General features: G+C 41.6%; 1 protein-coding gene across 1 annotated transcript in view; it reads right to left on the bottom strand.

Moving 5' to 3' along the window:
- Positions 1-5,755, bottom strand: part of DSEL (dermatan sulfate epimerase like) — a 32,117-nt gene extending 26,362 nt beyond the window's left edge. Inside the window, exon 1 of the mRNA XM_088475990.1 lies at positions 5,636-5,755. The gene's annotated coding sequence lies outside the window, so the exon portion shown is untranslated. The remainder of the gene's footprint in view (positions 1-5,635) is intronic.
- Between the last annotated feature and the right edge of the window lie 13,309 nt (positions 5,756-19,064).

Raw genomic sequence — 19,064 nt, 5'->3', positions numbered from 1 at the left:
CAAAAAAACATACAGTACTAATATTTTACTTGTCATATACTTGTGATTCATGCATAAAGAAAACCATTAGTTTTATCTTGGTGATTTGAAGAAATGTACTCTTAAAACATAACCTCTCCCATAATAGCAATGAAACAGTAAATGTGTCAAAGCATGATTACAATGTAACAAATTGCTTTATTACTGATCATAGAATGCAGCTAAACTGTCACATTATTGTCAAAATAAAGTTTAATGAAAATCTATTACTCACTTTCTTTAACTTACACATGGTTACAATATATTTAACTTTTTCAGATGTTTAAGGAGTTTTCTAATTTAACTATTAGGGATATAGGGCCTGATTCATTACTGATTGCAACAGCAAATATGCATGCAACGGACGATTGTTGCGTTCTAAATGATCCATTGTGATGCCATACGCAGCTTGGGCTTTCACTGCGTGCTATGAAGTTATCGATTTTTGAGTAAGGTCAGACCTTGTGCAAGTGTGCCTGAGGCTGCGATGGTACCGATAGTTTTGCAAACTTGCTAAGTATTACAGATGCGTGTAGGATAAAGTAGGCATCCTTATGTTTGCAATGGCATTGCGATTGCAATCATTAGCATAACTTCGCAGTGAAACTGCGTGCGTAATCACTATAACGATCCTTACTTAATCAGGGCCATAATTCCTAATTAAGTTGAAAGCCTTGCAGCAATGGCTGTTTCTGCATGGTTTAGGCAAATTGTAGTATCAGGGCTATTTAATAAATGCCTAACGTAGGAGATATCAAAATACAGCATAATTCTCAATGGGGACTCTGAATGCACCAATATATGAAGCTTTAGGGCCGTATTGAATTGCCGGCGAAAAGACGTTCTTGGCAAAAAGTTCTTGCTGGTGACGTCATTTCGCCAGGCAAGAACTTTTCCCCATATTCAATTACATAGACTTTTTGCCAGTGCGAAAAGTCTGCACCTTGTAACCAGTGAGAAAGATTCGCCTCTGAAAGGAGGCGGAAAAAAAGTGCAGAATTGGGGGTTTGGGGTGCAAAGTTGCGGCAACACCCATGCAGCCTTGGGACGGTCCCCCAAAGGTGAACTGCATCAAAAAAAGTTTGAAAAATACTTTCGAACACCCCAAAAAAGTACTTTCGTTTTTGGTGGCGAAAAAGTTCAAAGTTGGAGGACAAACTTAAAAACTAGCGAAATTGACTGCAGGGGGTCGCCTAAGTATGCTCAAGCTGTTTTTTTTATTGCAGGTGCTTGCTGAAGGTGCGTTTTTTAAGTTTTTTTTAAAACGCACTTTAGCGATTTTTAACCATGCTTGCACCCATTGTCATGTACCCCAAATTTGCTGGGACTACTTTTTTTTGTCAAAGAAAAACTGCTAAATGCTATTCTTCACCACTTGTGCTACGACGCAAAATAGCGTAGCACCAATTGAGAGCATTTAATTACCACAAATACCTTCAGCAGGGTTATTTGGGGATATCCATAGTGATCCCACATGTCAGTGCATCTTTTGGGGGTGTCAGGCTGATTTCCCCAAATCTGACAGGACTTTTCGCCGATTTGTGTTTCCCCGGGACGCGCTCTTGCGTCCTTTGCAATTGAATAGGGCGAAAAGCGGTGACGAGCGCGATACTTTTCCGGAGGCAAAACTAACGATGACGGCAAAATCTCCGGCATGCGAAGAGTCCGGGACTTTTCGCCGGCAATTGAATACAGGCCTTACTTTTAGAACTTGGCCAATAACGATCACCATCTGAAGACAGGGAAAGGGTGTGCTTTTTATATGTATATATCTATATCTATATCTATATATATATATATATATATATATATATATATAGTTGCAGCACATCTTAGCTCAATTCTAAATTGCGGTATAAAAAACATTGCTGGTCATATAAACCTTTTGCATCTCACTATGATATGTTTATGTTTAAAAAGAATACATAGTATTACAGATGCTTATGATGACAGTGCATAACACACATTAACAAGAACACCATAAAAAGATGCCATAGTTCATAATTGAAATGTGTTTCAACTAATAGCAAAAGATGGAGTTAAAAAAAAATTAAGACACCTGGAAAATGAATAAGTGAAAAAGGGAAGGGGGTTAAAATAGAAAGGATTGGGGCTGGAAAAGGAGTTCCGCAATATTTCTACAGAAATTAGTTTGTTCAATATTACTAAAACGAAAAAGGTGTTCATTAATCTTTTTTATTAATTCTGGGCCTAATTAATAATGAATGTTAATGAACAACTATTTATCTGTATTTTTTCTTAACTTTGATTGATAAAACATATGTAAATATAATATACTATAAACATACTCGTATATGCCAATAACACACTACGGAGCATTACATGTAAAAGGTGATCTTGGTGTTACAAGACACAGCGCCAAATTCCAGAGATAAAGAGGTATATTTACTAAAGTGCGGGTTTTTTGAAATGAAGATGTTGCCCATAGCAACCAATCAGATTCTACTTAACATTTGTCTAGTCCCTTCTACAAGATAATAGCTAGAATCTGATTGGTTGCTATGGGCAACATCTCCACTTCTAAAAATTTGCACTTTAGTAAATATACCCCAGAGATTCTATGTTCCTGTATGTATTCTAAAGCTGACCAGGTGTCCGGAAGAACACCAAACAGATCCCTGCATGAGCCAGGCTGTGTATGTAAGAACATACCTATTTTAAGGAAAAAAATAAGAAAACAAAGTTTGTTAGACCTCTACATTTTATGTACTATGATCAATTTCCCCCCACTAAACACTAATACAGAATGATGTGGTATATTATTATTATTATAATACCATCCTCCTGCATCCCAACCACTTCATTAGGAAAGAAGTTAGAGTTATGGAACATCTTATTTCACAGCATGGGGGGAGGAGTAAGGCCAAGATGAAAGATTAAATGAAATATATTGTCATGATCTCTGCACTTGCCTGTTGGAGCTCCCACCCGGTGTCTCCCAGAGGGCTGGTCCAGAAAGTAGCTAATTATGGGGTCTACTTACTAAGCAGTGTTAGGAGAAGTGAAAAGTGAAGAGTGAAAAGTAATAAGGTGTCAGCCAATCAGCTCCCAACTGTCATTTTTCAAACACAGTCTGTGAGATGGCAGTTAGGAGCTGATTGGCTGGCACCTTATCACTTTTCACTCTTCACTTCTCCTAACACTGCTTAGTAAATAGACCCCTATGAGTTATTGTACTTCAGAGCAGAAGTAACTATTTGTGTGTACGGTTTGTGTTGTATTTGTGTTTAAGATTCCATTATATATTCTAATTCAAATCCTGTTTGGTGGTGTATTTTTGATATGGCTTTAATTACTTGATTCCCATATCTGTGCAACATTAATATACTTCTAGAGATCCCAAGATTAGCAATGACAAACATGGGTAGTCAGTACTGAAAAGTCCAGCAACAGAACAAACAGTTGATTCAACCCTTTTTAATATTGCCAGTGGGGATGAAAGTACAAAATACAAAACTATTCTTGTCTCCATCTGAAAATGCCACCTACTATGCCGACACTTTGCTGTATTCCCTCAAAAGATATGAAAAGTCTGAAGCATTTGAAGTAGATATAAACATTACTGGCTTGGAGAACATGACCCAGTGCTCCTATTCAGGCTGTACTTGTACAACATAATAAAATAGGGGATTTCATTAATATAAACACCAAGAGTGCAGCTAGAGATCTCCATATTCCTGTAGGCCTTTGGACAGGTTTTTTATATTAAATTAATTGATTATAATCACCTTCACAATTTAACAGAAATATTTTTTCATCTCCTCTGATAATAAAACAACCATGATCAAAAATGAATGTTGTTGAACATAATATGTAAGAACATTGATTTATTTGGTCTGATCACTTATAGATGAATAATCACAACTGATGCTAAAAGGTTTTCAGTGACAGTCAGACACCATGGAGTCACTCACATCTTGTTTTGTGGTTCTATATTTCAGTTATTATCTCCTGTATAATAGTCACATTGAGGGGTGCAACAAGCGTACAATTTCTGGCCGTAATGGAAACATGGTGGAGAACATATATTAGTAGTATGCTGTAGCTTTGACTGTGCTTACAATGCATTACAGCCAATATAAAGCATAGCAAAATAGTTAATATTTACCAAAAATGGTATAATCTCAATATTGGCTCATATATGTATGACATTGTTCAACTATTTGTCATGGTATTTATAGCATAGAGTTATGAACCTTATTTATAGATTGTATCATATATTTTGTAATAAATAATAGTAATTTCTCTTGTCTATAATTAGCAAAACACTACAGTATAAAGAAAATAAAAGCATATATCTAGTGTGGCTCTATACATAATTCACAAGGATAAAAGAGTGGACTCCAAGTGACCTTTATTTGAAAATGTTTCTTGTATTGACATTTACCATACACACCTATAGTCACAGCTTACTATACCAAGCCAAAGACACAGAAAGCACTTTAGGGACAGTAAAGGTAAATTAAATGTTTCTAACTGCAAGTAAAGGGAACTAACTACCACCAGTGTTACAACAATTTACAACAGGTACCAGTTCACATTCTAAAAATGAGGTGTCAGTATATTGCACAGGTCATAGACTGGGCAGAACCACGTCTCCATCCATTACTATATGGGTAAGAGACTCAGACAGTGCTGTTAGTGTCCTGGTAATAGAATGAGAAGTGTTGCAGCACTGGCGTGGAGAGTTCTTCTGGAATATGGGGGGGGGGGGGGTAATTTCTTTGAGTCCTGAATTTGATCACTTGAGAAGTGCATCTTACAAATTAAGATGAATTGCAGTTCATTGAGAAAATTGAATGAACTATAATATCTTAATACATAAGATGAATGTAAAGTGAACTAATGATAGTACTATCATACTGTAGCAATTTGCATTAGGTAACAGCGTTTTGTAAATAAAAACACTGAATTAACTTGTTAATAAGTAACTAAATCGCCATTTTAGTGAATCAGGCGCTATCACACGTAAAACCATATTGCTCAATATCACTTGCATGTAATATATTTTAAGTAGATATTCAAAACTGTATTAGATAAGCTACATAATTAGAGTATTTGCAATGCAATATATTACAAATGCAGTCACTTTCAATTTTCATTTGTCTTTTCCTTACTCGCCTAGTGTCAATAACCTACTAAGCTTTAAAAATATATCCATATTGTCACATTAAACCCTTTCCCGTGCCAGTGACATGTTTACTAAATAAAAGGTACATAAAAAAATAGCAAATTAAAAACCACATTACACACATCAGAAATGACAATAACAACTCAGACAACAATAACCACTAGATGGAGTCTAATCTAAATTCTTTTCTGACAACACAGAATGAAACAAACATATTTAAACTTGTAAATAATTGAACACATGAAAAAGTCATCAGTCGACTATGACAATGTGGTTTTCACATTACACAATGTCAGCTGCACACACAGTAACCTGGATAAGTAATAACATTAGCACCATACCAAAGCATTGCATGTGGAAACATCTGCACAGTTACTGAAAAGAAAGCGATCATTTCACTATGTTTCCGTCATCTTATTTTCTCTTTAATAGGCAGGATAGGTTCAGACCATAGGAAAACTTTACCTTTGTACCCTCTGGACTGATCAGGCTAATGTGCCTTGCGGGAAGCTTAACAATTGCTAATTTACAGCTGCAAACCGTGCAGGAGGAGACTGCTGCCAGAAGTCTGGAGAGGAAGTAAGAATTAGGATTCCAGTCTGTAAATGATGGATGTAGAACCCTCTCTTCTGCTGCTGCTGCTGCTGCTGCTGCTGCAATAGCAGGGGCAGGCTGGATACAGCTAGGAGGATGTGCCTGCCTTTCGTTCTGCATGCTCCATCACTGACTGAGGCAGCGATCAGCACTCACCAGGGATCAAGGGACATATCACGGGGCGGCGAATACCAGGGAAAGGAAAAGGAAAGGGGGGGAGGTTTGATTCTGGAGTGCAGCAAAGGGTGAGAGCTTTCACCGTGATGGGGATGTAGGTGGAGCCTGTGAGACAGCTCACTTACTGCCTGATTTCCCCTGGACCCTAGTGCTTTGCTCGGGCTACTACAGTATAGTATACTGTATAGAAGAATAAATGCTTGAGATTCAGTCCAAGAACTGCAAGAAAATTATTGCAGATCAATGGAGAAAGAAGAAAGCATGTTATTATCATGTTGCCAGTGGCTGGAGTTGTGGGGAGATAAACATGAATTGCTGCAGTTGTTATGACTGTGCTGGATTTAATGACACAAACACAACAACTCCCCTCCCCCCTTAAAATTAAATATGTCCCACATTAACTAATAACTTTCATACGTGGTTAACACAAACAATAGTGAAATACTAAAGAGAATTATTAACAAATTAGTTTTGATATAAAATTAGTTTTTGAGAGGACAATGTGATCATTTATTAATTGTTTATTAATTCCTGAATGTCAACATGAGTAATATGTCACATCAATTCCATCTATTATGAGCCGAATAATTGTAACAGTAGTACAGACACAAGTGAGCAAATACTGTATATGTCATTTATTTACAATGTCTAAGTAAGCAACAGTTCAGCGATGAATGATAGGACACACAAAATAGCAATAAGAGTCTCCTTGTATGATCATAAAATGTAAATCGCTAAGGGGTAGATTACTAAGCCATGGTTTGACAAAGTTCCGATCATCGGCGGCTTTGACTGATAGTTTGAAAACGACAATGGAAATAAAACGAAACCAGACTTGTTTAACATTTATTTATTTTGCCGTATGAAAACTATCGGTCAAAGCTGCCGATGATCAGCAGCTTTGACAAGCCTTGGCTTAGTAAATCTACCCCTAGATTTAATTCTAATTTGGTTGATTTCTAGGGGAGAATAACTTGACAATACCTAACACAGATGTCTAATGACAATTCCAAGTAGCCTTAGAGGCAGTTTCTTTTTAATTAGCAATTTATCGTTTCTGGGCAGAGAGTTCCTGTGTAATGAAGTCTTGATATGTTGCTCACAATACTGCTGTATAGTTACTAAAGGGGTGATGTATCGTGCCTTCAAGAGAAATATAAAGTGGAAATGTCCATAGCAACCAATCAGCTACTCACTATAATTTACTAGCGTAGACTATAAAGCAGCAGCAGTCTCCCTCGTCCCACTGCAGCCTAGCACACAGCAGCATGTGCTGGGATGCTGACAGGAAAGGGTGGTTAATGCCGGACCTGGGCCCTCTTGGGCCCCTCCAACAAGTCCTGGTAATTAGTACCTGCTCTCCCTCAGAGGCGTCACAAGGGGGGTGGGGGCCGCACCAGGGTGTCATCCGCCGAAGTCGAGATGTTGCCCATAGCAATCCGTCAGATTCTACTTAACATTTAACACACACCTTCTAGAAGATAGTAGCTAGAATCTGATTGGTTGCTATGGGCAACATATCCACTTCTAAATCACTAAATCTCTCACTTTAATAATGTGCATAAATTTGCCATTGCGATCGTCTGTATGAGAACTCTCTGCATGTCAGGAGAGCTGCAGTGGTTGCCGCTGGTCAGACTTGAATTACAAGCTGCGTGACTGCCCAATATACGTTGATGGTAACGATGTTTACACTATTGTACATTGTCAGACAGATATGAGAAGGCAGAAGTGGGCGTCCCTATGCTCGGCTATGCTTTGGAAGGCATTAGCATATTTTAGCAACTGCGATCCTTTAGAGTATGCATTAACATTAGCGTAAATCTCTGAATCAGACCCTCTGTTTTCCACACTGTTCAGTGCTGTGTAACACTGTGACTCCTTATAAATTAATTGTAATGATAATAATAATAATAATAAGGTCTGCAGGCAAAATACTAGACAGAACATATGAAGTATTGATGTTTTCACCATGTTTATCAAATAAAAAGAGCTAACACACACACAGCCGGCGCTTCCACTAGGAAATATTAGGCAGCTTCCTAGGGGCACCGGCCACTAGAGGGCACTCAGCCCTCCGATCACCACCCCCCATTTGCTGGGTGCCCGCTGAGATTGTGTTACAAGCGAGCACCTGGTTCCTTCTCTACCTCTACCCCTACCCTACCTACCTCTCCCCGCTTCCCCGGCGTCGGAGGATGGAGCTCACTCCTGAGGTCCGTCTTCCTAGTTCCGAGGAGCGGGCGCCCGGGACGGACGGCAGCAGGCACTGTTGTTGTTTTTTTATGTGTGTGTGCGCGCGTGCGGGGCTTATTACAGGGGCCACTACAAGGGGCATTACTGGCCGCACTACTGGGGGCACTACAGGGGTCTTACTATTGGGGGCACTACTGGGGCTGCACTACTGGGGGCACTACAGGGGCCGCATTACTGGGGGCACTACAGGGCCGCACTACTGGGGGCACTACAGGGGCGGCACTACTGGGGGCACTACAGGGGGCCGCACTACAGGGGGCACTACAGGGGGCCTTACTATTGGGGCACTACAGGGGCCTTACTATTGGGGGCACTAGAGGGGCCTTACTACTGGGGGTACTACAGGGGCCTTTACTACTGGGGGCACTGCAGGAGGCATTACTACTGGGGGCACTACTACAGGGAGCATTATTTTTAGGGGCATTATTACTGCTGGGGGCACTGTGTAAGGAGCACCTTTACAGTGGGCATTGAATAAGGGGCACCATTACAAGTGGGCATTTAGTGTTTTAGGGGGACTACTACTGTGGGCATTGTGTAAGACCTAAGTTAGGGGGAGACCCTTAAAAATGTTGCTATGGGGCCCAAAAAGTTCTAGTTACACCCCTGCTACTGAGTGTGTGTATGTATATACATATATATATATATATATATATATATATATATATACATGTGTGTGTGTATATATATACATACTTCCCCGTAGTAATTTAGCCCCTCAGGATGAAAATGACTTTGTACAGGTGTAGTGGCGGAAATTTTTTTATGTTTCATATATATATATATATATATATATATATATTAATATATATATATATATATATATATACATATATATATTTTTTTTAACACAAGACTCATACGCCACTCCACCTGTGCAAAGTCATTTTCACCTGAAGGGCTAAATGAGTACCGGGGAGGGGGGGGGCGCATGCAGAAGTTTAGCCTAGGGTGCCTAGAAGTCTAGCACCGGCCCTGCACACACAGATATGTGTCAAGTAGTCTGCAGTCCAATGATTTGTTATTGTCTTACTACAGTAATCAGTAAACTGAATTCAGAGATAAAGATGAATGTATAGCTTTATGGCTGCTCACATTGCTAGTAAATAAGGGAGAAAAAACATACTCTTTTTTTATCATACCCTATAGGACGCATGTAAAGACGAGTGAATTTTCTTTCCAGGTTAAGCTTGCAGCTAATTGATTCTACCTGAATGTGCATATAGACTTGTTTTTGTTTTAGTGCAGTGTCAGTGTATTAGGGCAGTGTGTATGAAAAGTATGTTCTGGTACAGTGTGGCTTTATGTGAGAACAGTAACTTGCCTCCTAGACAGTGCTGCCATCTGTCTGGATCAGGGGCAGAACCAGGGCTAGTTCTAGACCAAGTGGAGCCCCCGGTGGGTATTTCATTTGGCGCCCCCACCCCCCTCACACCACACACTCACTGCCCCATAGACTCACACACATGCTGCCCCATAGCCTTACACAATTCCTGGCCCCATAGCATCACACACACTGCTCCCATAGTATCACACACATGCTGCCACATAGCCTTACATAATTGCTGGCCCCATAGCATCACACACACTGCTCCCATAGTATCACACACATGCTGTCACATAGCCGCACACACACACTGCCCCAGTAGCCTCGCATATACACTGCCCCATAGCCACACACACACAAACGCTACTGAAGACGAAACTTATATATTATTTATTATATCATATATTGATATATGTTTTATATATCTTATATCTGCAAATCTATTTTAACGGGCTTACAAATAGGTTGGCTCATAATTAAATGGTAACATTATTATTACTGTTCCAGTCACACAACAATGTACTTTATATGCACACTGTTATACATATATATGTGATCGGCTCATGTGCTTTAAGGGGCCTATAGTTCTACTGTCCAAAAAAATGTATCAATGCAAAATATAAATATACTTTACAAAGATATTTATAATCCTGGCTTATTGACTAAGTATATCTATTGTAACAACATCTACTGTCCAAGCAATGCATTCATGCAAGTGGTAGATACACTTTATGCAGGGATAGATCATTAAACATATTAATTCTATACCCTATGAATACAAGTCGATTGTCGAACCTCCAGAGCCTTATATAATATTTGCGAATTTCATGTATAGCTTTAGTGATTCCAAAATGAGTTTGAAACATGGAATACATTTATTCTAGGTCATACAAAATACAAAATAAGAAAACACAATGGTAATAAGTCTTCTAATTTTTTACACTTCCTTAACTACATACATAACAAAACACAAAAACTTTTACAAACTTAAACAATTAATACACAACTGTAGACTTGCAAGATATGTGAAGTAAAAATGAATAGCTACCGTCTTAATGTCTTCAGTTCTGATCCTTCTCTTGTATCTGTAATTCCTCCCTCTCTACCTTCAAGTGCCTAATATTTATAACCTTAAATTATTCATTAACTGGCATAGTCTTTAGTGTTCAAAACATTATGTAATTAGAGGGTTGGCCAGTTGATTTCCAAGGTATCATAAAACAAACATATCTGCTTGTTTTTGCTACCAGCAGGGAGAGTATTATTACATTTGGAAAGTCTTTTCATCCAAAATTCTCCTTTGGTTACTTTTGATTGGTAAACAAGATCTATCCTGCTTGAAGTGGGTCAGTCCTTGTTTTAATTGACCTCCTGATAGTAGCTAATTTATGTACCATTGTCATGACCGCTGGATTGGCTTGTATTGAACAATAGACAGGCTAGTTTATGACTATCAAAAGTATTCTGAATGTAGATCTTGATCTAACTACAAACACACACCACACACTCCAGGATACCTTATGGCTCAATCAGTAAAGTACTTTTAATCAATGTTTCGGGGTCCAGTCCCCTTCCTCAGGACACACTAGACCCCAAAACATTGATTAAAAGCACCTTATTTTTCACTTTGGAAACAAGACTTGAAGTGCCACCTTCTTTTCATTGATTATACAAGCAGTGCGTTAGCCCCAGGGAGGCACCCAAGCAAACTACCCCTCGGTTCCAGCTGCCTACAGTTATTAGTTTTATATATATATATATATATCTATATATATTGATGCAAAAAGAGAAGAAAGAAGTGAGCGCTATATCGTGCATGAATAAGTTTATTACAAGCATAAAAATTCACTTCTCCAAACATAAGAAGATGGACTCGTACCAAATCAATATACACTGTGGGCTGGATACCACATGATATATACTGCACCCATAGGCAGAACTCCGTCCCGGCTGCTAGTCTCCACGGTCTCCACACCGCTAAATGAGCCCGCTCAGTATCGTGATCGGTGACCTCCGGAGCTTCTCACCACGAGGAGAACGCCAGACGGTGAACACACTGCGTCAGTCAAGCCACGCCCTAACGCATTTTGTAATCAACTTCGTCAGAGGGCTATATATAGCAGTAAGTCCAGTAATGGACAAAAATCCAGCACATCTTTTATAGACAGCAATATGAAAAAAAACTTTAATGTTTAAAAATCACCATTAGGGTATAATAGCCAGCCATAGAGCAATAATGTATGAAGTAATACTCAGCACATCTTGATAATGTACGACACTCTGAACCCTGATGGCTCCAACAGCTGTTTCGGGTTAAACACAAAAAAAATATATTTTCTTATTTTGTTTGGAGTGCCCTTTGGGGGTTACAGCACCATTTAACGGACAAGCCAGCCGGCCCTTTACTTATGGGACACAGGCGCACGCTTGGCGCTTCTACTTTGTTGATGTACGTGTAGTCACAGTGCACACAATTCACAAACATAGAAAATATTTTTTTATTTTGTTTGGAGTGCCCTTTGGGGGTTACAGCACCCTTTAACAGACAAGCCAGCCCGTCCTTTACTTATGGGACACAGGCGCATGCTTGGCACTACTTTGTTGATGCACGTGCAGCTACTGCGCACACAATTCACAAACACAGAAAAAATATTTATTTTTTTGCACTTGGGGGAGCACCCCTGATGGACAGAGCACCCCCTGGACAACACTACAGCACCCCTTTAGGACTGGGACACTGCACAGGACTTTGGAGTGGACACAGCCCCTATGGACAACAGCAGCACAGCACAACACAGCCAGCCCCTATGGACTTTGGAGGAGTGGACACAGCCCCTATGGACAACAGCAGCACAGCACAACACAGCCAGCCCCTATGGACTTTGGAGGAGTGGACACAGCCCCTTTGGACAACAGCAGCACAGCACAACACAGCCAGCCCCTATGGACTTTGGAGGAGTGGACACAGCCCCTATTGACAACAGCAGCACAGCACAACACAGCACAACACTACACTACACAGCCCAGCCACCCTTAACTCCCACCCTCCCTCTTCACTGTCCACAGCCGAGTGAGAAAATGGCGCCGACGCGGGTACCTTATATAGAATCCAAAACCCGCAAGATCCGGAAGGCGGGATGATGACATTTTGCCTCGATTTCAGATCCAAGTCAGGCGGGAAAAGTCGAGTCTGACTCGGATCGGCCTCGGATCGGGGGGGCTCGGGGGGGTTTCGGATTTCAGAAATCCGAACCCGCTCACCCCTAATATACACACTGTGTATATATACACAGTATATATATATATATATATATATATATATATATATTCCATAGACAAAAATCCTTACAGATTCACATGTCCCATTAAAGATTCTTACATTTCACAAAACCTACTGAATTTCTGCCACTCAAACTCAAAAAAGCAATTAAATTCTGATCTGACGTGAGATTGCTGTCACTCACAAAATGGTGGAGCTGCTATTTCACAGAATTGTGTGCTCATTGAATCTGCAGTTAACCACAGGATGTGATGGCATATCCATATCTGTATTGTGCAAGGAACACGTCCATTAATGATCAGAGTTTCATAGCTTTTTTAAGTGACAGAAATTCAGAAGGTTTTTTGAAATTTCAGATGATGTCTAAGAAGCCTTAATGTGATATGTGAAACTGTAAAGTTTTTTGTCTATGGAATTTCATTCCTTTTTTTATAATTTATTAACAATCAGGGACGGGAGTAGCAAAGCGTGCCACCTGCAGGTGAGAAAAGCAACAAAAAGAAAACACTAGCGCAGGTGGTGGAGGGTACAGCACACAGGAGGTACTTGGAGAACCACAAGTACCAGCAAGCTGGGCATTAAGGTTCTGCTGGTACCTATATTACTCCTGTAAAATAAAAATTTAAATAAAAACAACATGTTTTAATAATTTATTTTGCCGCACCTTCAGCTTTTAAGCTCTTTTACATGGCTGCTGTCTCCCCCAGGACTTCCATGACATCTTCACCTGGAGGGCAGCAGCCTTTAAGCTCTTTTACATGGCCGCTGCCCATCTAGGACTTCCCCGGCATCTTCAATCTTCAGGAGCTTTTCATTGCTCCACCTCTGCTGTTAAACTGACACCCGCTGCCTCGTGCTGGGTTATATTAACCAGCATTAAGGGTTGGGGTGAAGACACGGTGAGCTGTGATTGGCTTGATGCTGCCATGTTAAATTAAAAAAATGGCACCTCAATGCCATTTTTTAAACAGGAAGCGAGCTACGCCGTCGCCCTCTGCCAAACTCTGCAAGGTAATAGCCATGTCCCACCGCTGCCTCCCACGCCATGCCCAGCATGTACTGCAGCAGTGGTGGATGGTAGATCCCACCCCATTCCATGCCACTGCCACGCTGACAGTGGGGGGGCTGACTACAGCACCACAGATTGTAGGGTGATAGGTTGGAAGGGGCTGACTAGATCAGCGGATGCTGCGGAGTGGAGAGGGCTGACTATGCTACACTGCGGGGGAGGAGAACGGTTGTGGTGTGACTGCAGCTGCTCACACTGCTCACTTAGAGCCTGGAGCTGACTAGAGATGAGGAGTTCCCAGCAGAGGGACTGCAAACTCTGCCTCCTCCTCCCTTTTAGTAGGGGCAGGGTCCAGACCATGCTTCTGCTCTGTGTGTCCTCTCGTCAGTGCAGCTCAGCAAGTTTTCTCATGGGGCCACCTACTGAGCATGCACAGCTCCCTATCTCTAAAATGGGGCATATTTTGGCCAATTGTTAAAAAACTGTAAGTTTCTTAATTACCTGAACCTCAAAAGGCCCTACACTGAAACAAGAGATACCTAACAAAATAAACCACAAGTCTTAATTCCTCCTCTTCCCTGATTTATGCCTTCCCAAAACTCCCTCATAGACTAAAGCAGAAAAGTGACAATTTTGACCAAACAGGAAGTGGAAGAAAATAACTGACAGTTTAAACTTCAGATTACTCCCAATTACTCATTTTTTTGCCCTGAATTTTAGCATGCAGCACCAAGCGACAGTTCTACCTGTCCTTGCCAAATTTCAGTTCAGTACATCCAATAGCTTTTGAGATGTAGCTCCTTAAGTACCATGCCCCCATCTCTGGAATTCCCTATGGGAGAATTCCGTTTATTCGATTTAGCCTTAATACAAGGGCACGACTGTGCCCTTATAATATATACACAACAATCCCTCTTTTGCACTTGGATTATAATAAAAATATATATACATTACGGATTTGTGTAAGGTAAAGTGGGCATCCTTGTGTAGTGCTGTGATGGCATAGCGATGGCAATGGATTGCACGATCCGTAGTGAATCAGGGCCAATGTATCCAAACAATGCTAATATGAGTAAATAATTACGCTAGTGTATATCATATGATTGAGATCACATCCAACAGACATATTGTATACCTATATGCAAAAAAAAAATAATGAAAATAAATAAACTCAAATTAGACAATTCCAGTTGATCTTATCCTTAAGCCCACTCAGAGTAATGGAATTAAGTCTAAAAATCCACTGAGCTTCCTTGCGAAGTAGAGCATGTATCCTATCTCCACCTCTAGGATTTTCCAGTACATGATAAATAACAAAGTACTGCAGCGTAGATAAAACATGGTTAACTCTTTAAAATGACGTGCAACTGGTAGATCTTTGGCTTTGCCCTCCAAAGACATCCTGATAGCGGACCGGTGCAAGTCCATATGTTTTTTACATTTTCTAGTGGTTTGTCCCCGATTGTAAAACACAGGGACAATAAATGAAGTACACAACAAACTAGGCGTTACAGGTAAGCACATGGAGAATGTCAAAATTTCACCACTATGCGCATGCTTAAAGGTTTTAAATGCTGTCATATAACTGCAGGTCACACAGTTATTACATTTATAGCAGATAAGAGGTTTTCTATACACATTTGCTGGATGAAAAGAACCAAAACCAGTTATGTAAATATGAACTACAACTTGTCTCTTAAATTACTGCTGCGTTTAAAAGCACTGACATGGCATTTGCCTTCAAACACACATTGGTCCTTATGAGAAGAAACAATGGGCCATGTGCTTTAGTGGCCCTCTGGACATTGGGACTAGCCTCCGCATAATGACTACTCCATTGAATTATCGGCATTTGATTTTTTTCAATAGGGTTTAGAAGTGATTGACGTGGCATTCTAAAAACTGTGGCCCTCATTCAGAGCCGTACGCTCTGAGCAGAGCGCACGCTTTGAATGAGGGCCGGGCTCCATTTTCATGGAGCGTCCTCCTGGACGCTCGTATAGCTGTGGGTCACCACCCACAGGCTATACGAGCGTGCATTGTGATGGGCGCGATGGTCGAGAGCACTGGATGGGAAGAGGTGGCTCTTTCCACCATTTGCACTCCCCCTGCAATTGCTGAAAGGAGCACCCACAGTCCACTTGCTGATATGCAAATTGAAGATGTCACTGTTGAAGTACAACAGGATGAGAATACTGGTATAGCTGGCGCTGAGGAGGAAGTTGGCAAGGAGGATTCTGATGGTGATGGTCATGCCTGGGCAGAAGACCAAACATTCCACCTCTTTGGTCTGGCAATGTTTCTATCCAAATTCGGACAACAACTGTCTTGCCATATGTACCACCTAGGAACACCCTCCCTTATACGGCACCACCCACAGGCTATACGAGCGTGCATTGTGATGGGCGCGATGGTCGAGACCATCGCAACCATCGAAATTGCGAGCCGGAGCCTGCGGTTGAGGTTTTCAAACGCAAGCTCCAGAGTGATCTTGGCTCTATCAGAGCCAAAATCACTCCCACTGACATCACTAGTGATGTCAGTGGGCCGGCTTTTGACGGGAGGCGTTCCCGTGGGAACGCCCCCGTCAGGGAGGCACGCCCCCAGCACGCCCACCAAAGGGGGCGTGCTGTCAATCAACATTGACAGCACGCCCCCTTTGATCGGACACAACGAGCGAAGGACTTTCCTTCGCTCGTCGCGTCTGGCGCATGCGCACGACGGAGCTCCCTCCGTCGTGCGCATGCTCAGTCCATAACATCGACCCACTTGCGAGCGGACAGCCGCTCGCGAATGGGTCTGAATCAGGCCCTTTATCCTTCTGTTCAAGGAGTAGAGTTCTGTCATATCCTCTGGCCAAGAATTTGTTAATAAGTTTGTCCAGATGTGCCGATTATGTAGAAGGATCACTAGTGATCTTGGCTATATGCATCATTTGTGACAATGGTAGTTCTTTCTTTAGTGCTTAGGGTGGGGTGGCTAGATGCCATCAAAAAAGTGTTTTTGTCCATAGACTTGTGTAAGACATCAGTGGATAATTTATTGACAATATTTTTAATAGTCACATCCAGAAAGTTTACCTCCGATAAACTATACGTGTAAGTAGAGTTGTTAATCTCCTCCATAAGTGTTATAAAACTTTCAACACTGTCAGTCCATAGCAGTAATACTTCATCAATGTAGCACTTTTACATTAAAATCTTCGAACTGACCTCATCCAAACTGAAGAATATTTTGCGATCCATCTTGAAAATGTACACATTCACATAGGATGAGGCCACATTTGACCCCATCGCACATTGGCCCTGATTCAGACCCACTCACGAGTGGCTGTCCGCTCGCAAGTGGGTCGATGTTCTGCACTGAGCATGCGCACGACGGAGGGAGCTCCGTCGTGCGCATGCGCCAGACGCGACGAGCGAAGGAAAGTCCTTCGCTCGTTGTGTCTGATCAAAGGGGGCATGCTGTCGATGTTGATTGACAGCACGCCCCCTTTGGTGGGCGTGCCGGGGGCGTGCCTCCCTGACGGGGGCGTTCCTCCAAAGACATCCTGATAGCGGACCGGTGCAAGTCCATATGTTTTTTACATTTTCTAGTGGTTTGTCCCCGATTGTAAAACACAGGGACAATAAATGAAGTACACAACAAACTAGGCGTTACAGGTAAGCACATGGAGAATGTCAAAATTTCACCACTATGCGCATGCTTAAAGGTTTTAAATGCTGTCATATAACTGCAGGTCACACAGTTATTACATTTATAGCAGATAAGAGGTTTTCTATACACATTTGCTGGATGAAAAGAACCAAAACCAGTTATGTAAATATGAACTACAACTTGTCTCTTAAATTACTGCTGCGTTTAAAAGCACTGACATGGCATTTGCCTTCAAACACACATTGGTCCTTATGAGAAGAAACAATGGGCCATGTGCTTTAGTGGCCCTCTGGACATTGGGACTAGCCTCCGCATAATGACTACTCCATTGAATTATCGTCATTTGATTTTTTTCAATAGGGTTTAGTAGTGATTGACGTGGCATTCTAAAAACTGTGGCCCTCATTCAGAGCCGTACGCTCTGAGCAGAGCGCACGCTCTGAATGAGGGCCGGGCTCCATTTTCATGGAGCGTCCTCCTGGACGCTCGTATTGCTGTGGGTCACCAACCACACGCTATACGAGCGTGCATTGTGATGGGCGCGATGGTCGAGACCATCGCGACCATCGAAATTGCGAGCCGGAGCCTGCGGTTGAGGTTTTCAAACGAAAGCTCCGGAGTGATCTTGGCTCTATCAGAACACCTCCTGTCAGAAGCCGGCCCACTGACATCACTAGTGATGTCAGTGGGAGTGATTTTGGCTCTGATAGAGCCAAAATCACTCCGGGGCTTGTGGTTGAAAACCTCAACCGCAGGCTCCGGCTCGCAGTTTCGATGGTCGCGATGGTCAAGACCATTGCGGCCATCAAACTGCACGCTCGTATAGGCTGTGGGTGGTGACCCACAGCTATACGAGCGTCCAGGAGGACGCTCCATTTTTATGGAGGGCGGCCCTCATTCAGAGCGTGCGCTCTGCTCAGAGCGTATGGCTCTGAATGAGGGCCATTGTGTTAACTGTAGGAACAGACCACCATCAAAGAGGAAATAGTTCCTATATAGTGTGAGTTTCAAAAGATTCAAGAATAGCTCATGATCAATACATTCTGAGTTAATATTGTCATTCAAAAATGTCCTTATCACAAGAAGATCATCATGGTAGGGTATGGAGGTATATAAACTACACACATCTATACAACATAGTGCTCTGTTAGGGGGCACTGGCCCCATGCCATCCAATAATTTCACTAAGCTGGTGGTATCCTTAAGATTTGTATCTTGTTTGTTAATTAATGGTTGCAGGATACAATCAAGTATATGGGACACAGGTTGATATATCGATTCACGAGCCAAAATAATTGGCCTACCAGGGTTTTTGACATTATTTTTGTGCTATTTCGGTATGGTGTATAGGACCTGTACCTTAGGATATTCAGTGAGTATTGCTTTAACCATCCTACTTGAAATGTTCCCCTGTTCCTGGCCAGTGTGTAAAATACCTGACAGTTCCTTAATGAATTCCATTCTAGCATATTTCAACAATTTCTTATACACCTCTGTGTCACTCAGTTGGCCAAAAATATCTTCCCTGTAGTCCTAAATATTCTGCACTATAATTGCTCCACCTTCATCGGCGGACCTGATTACTATATTTCGA

This window comes from Taudactylus pleione, unplaced genomic scaffold (assembly GCF_031769625.1).
Source record: "Taudactylus pleione unplaced genomic scaffold, aTauple2 ptg000179l, whole genome shotgun sequence".
Lineage (NCBI taxonomy): Eukaryota > Metazoa > Chordata > Amphibia > Anura > Myobatrachidae > Taudactylus > Taudactylus pleione.
The sequence above is the reverse complement of the archived record's forward strand: the minus strand, read 5'-3'. Positions and strand labels throughout refer to the sequence as shown.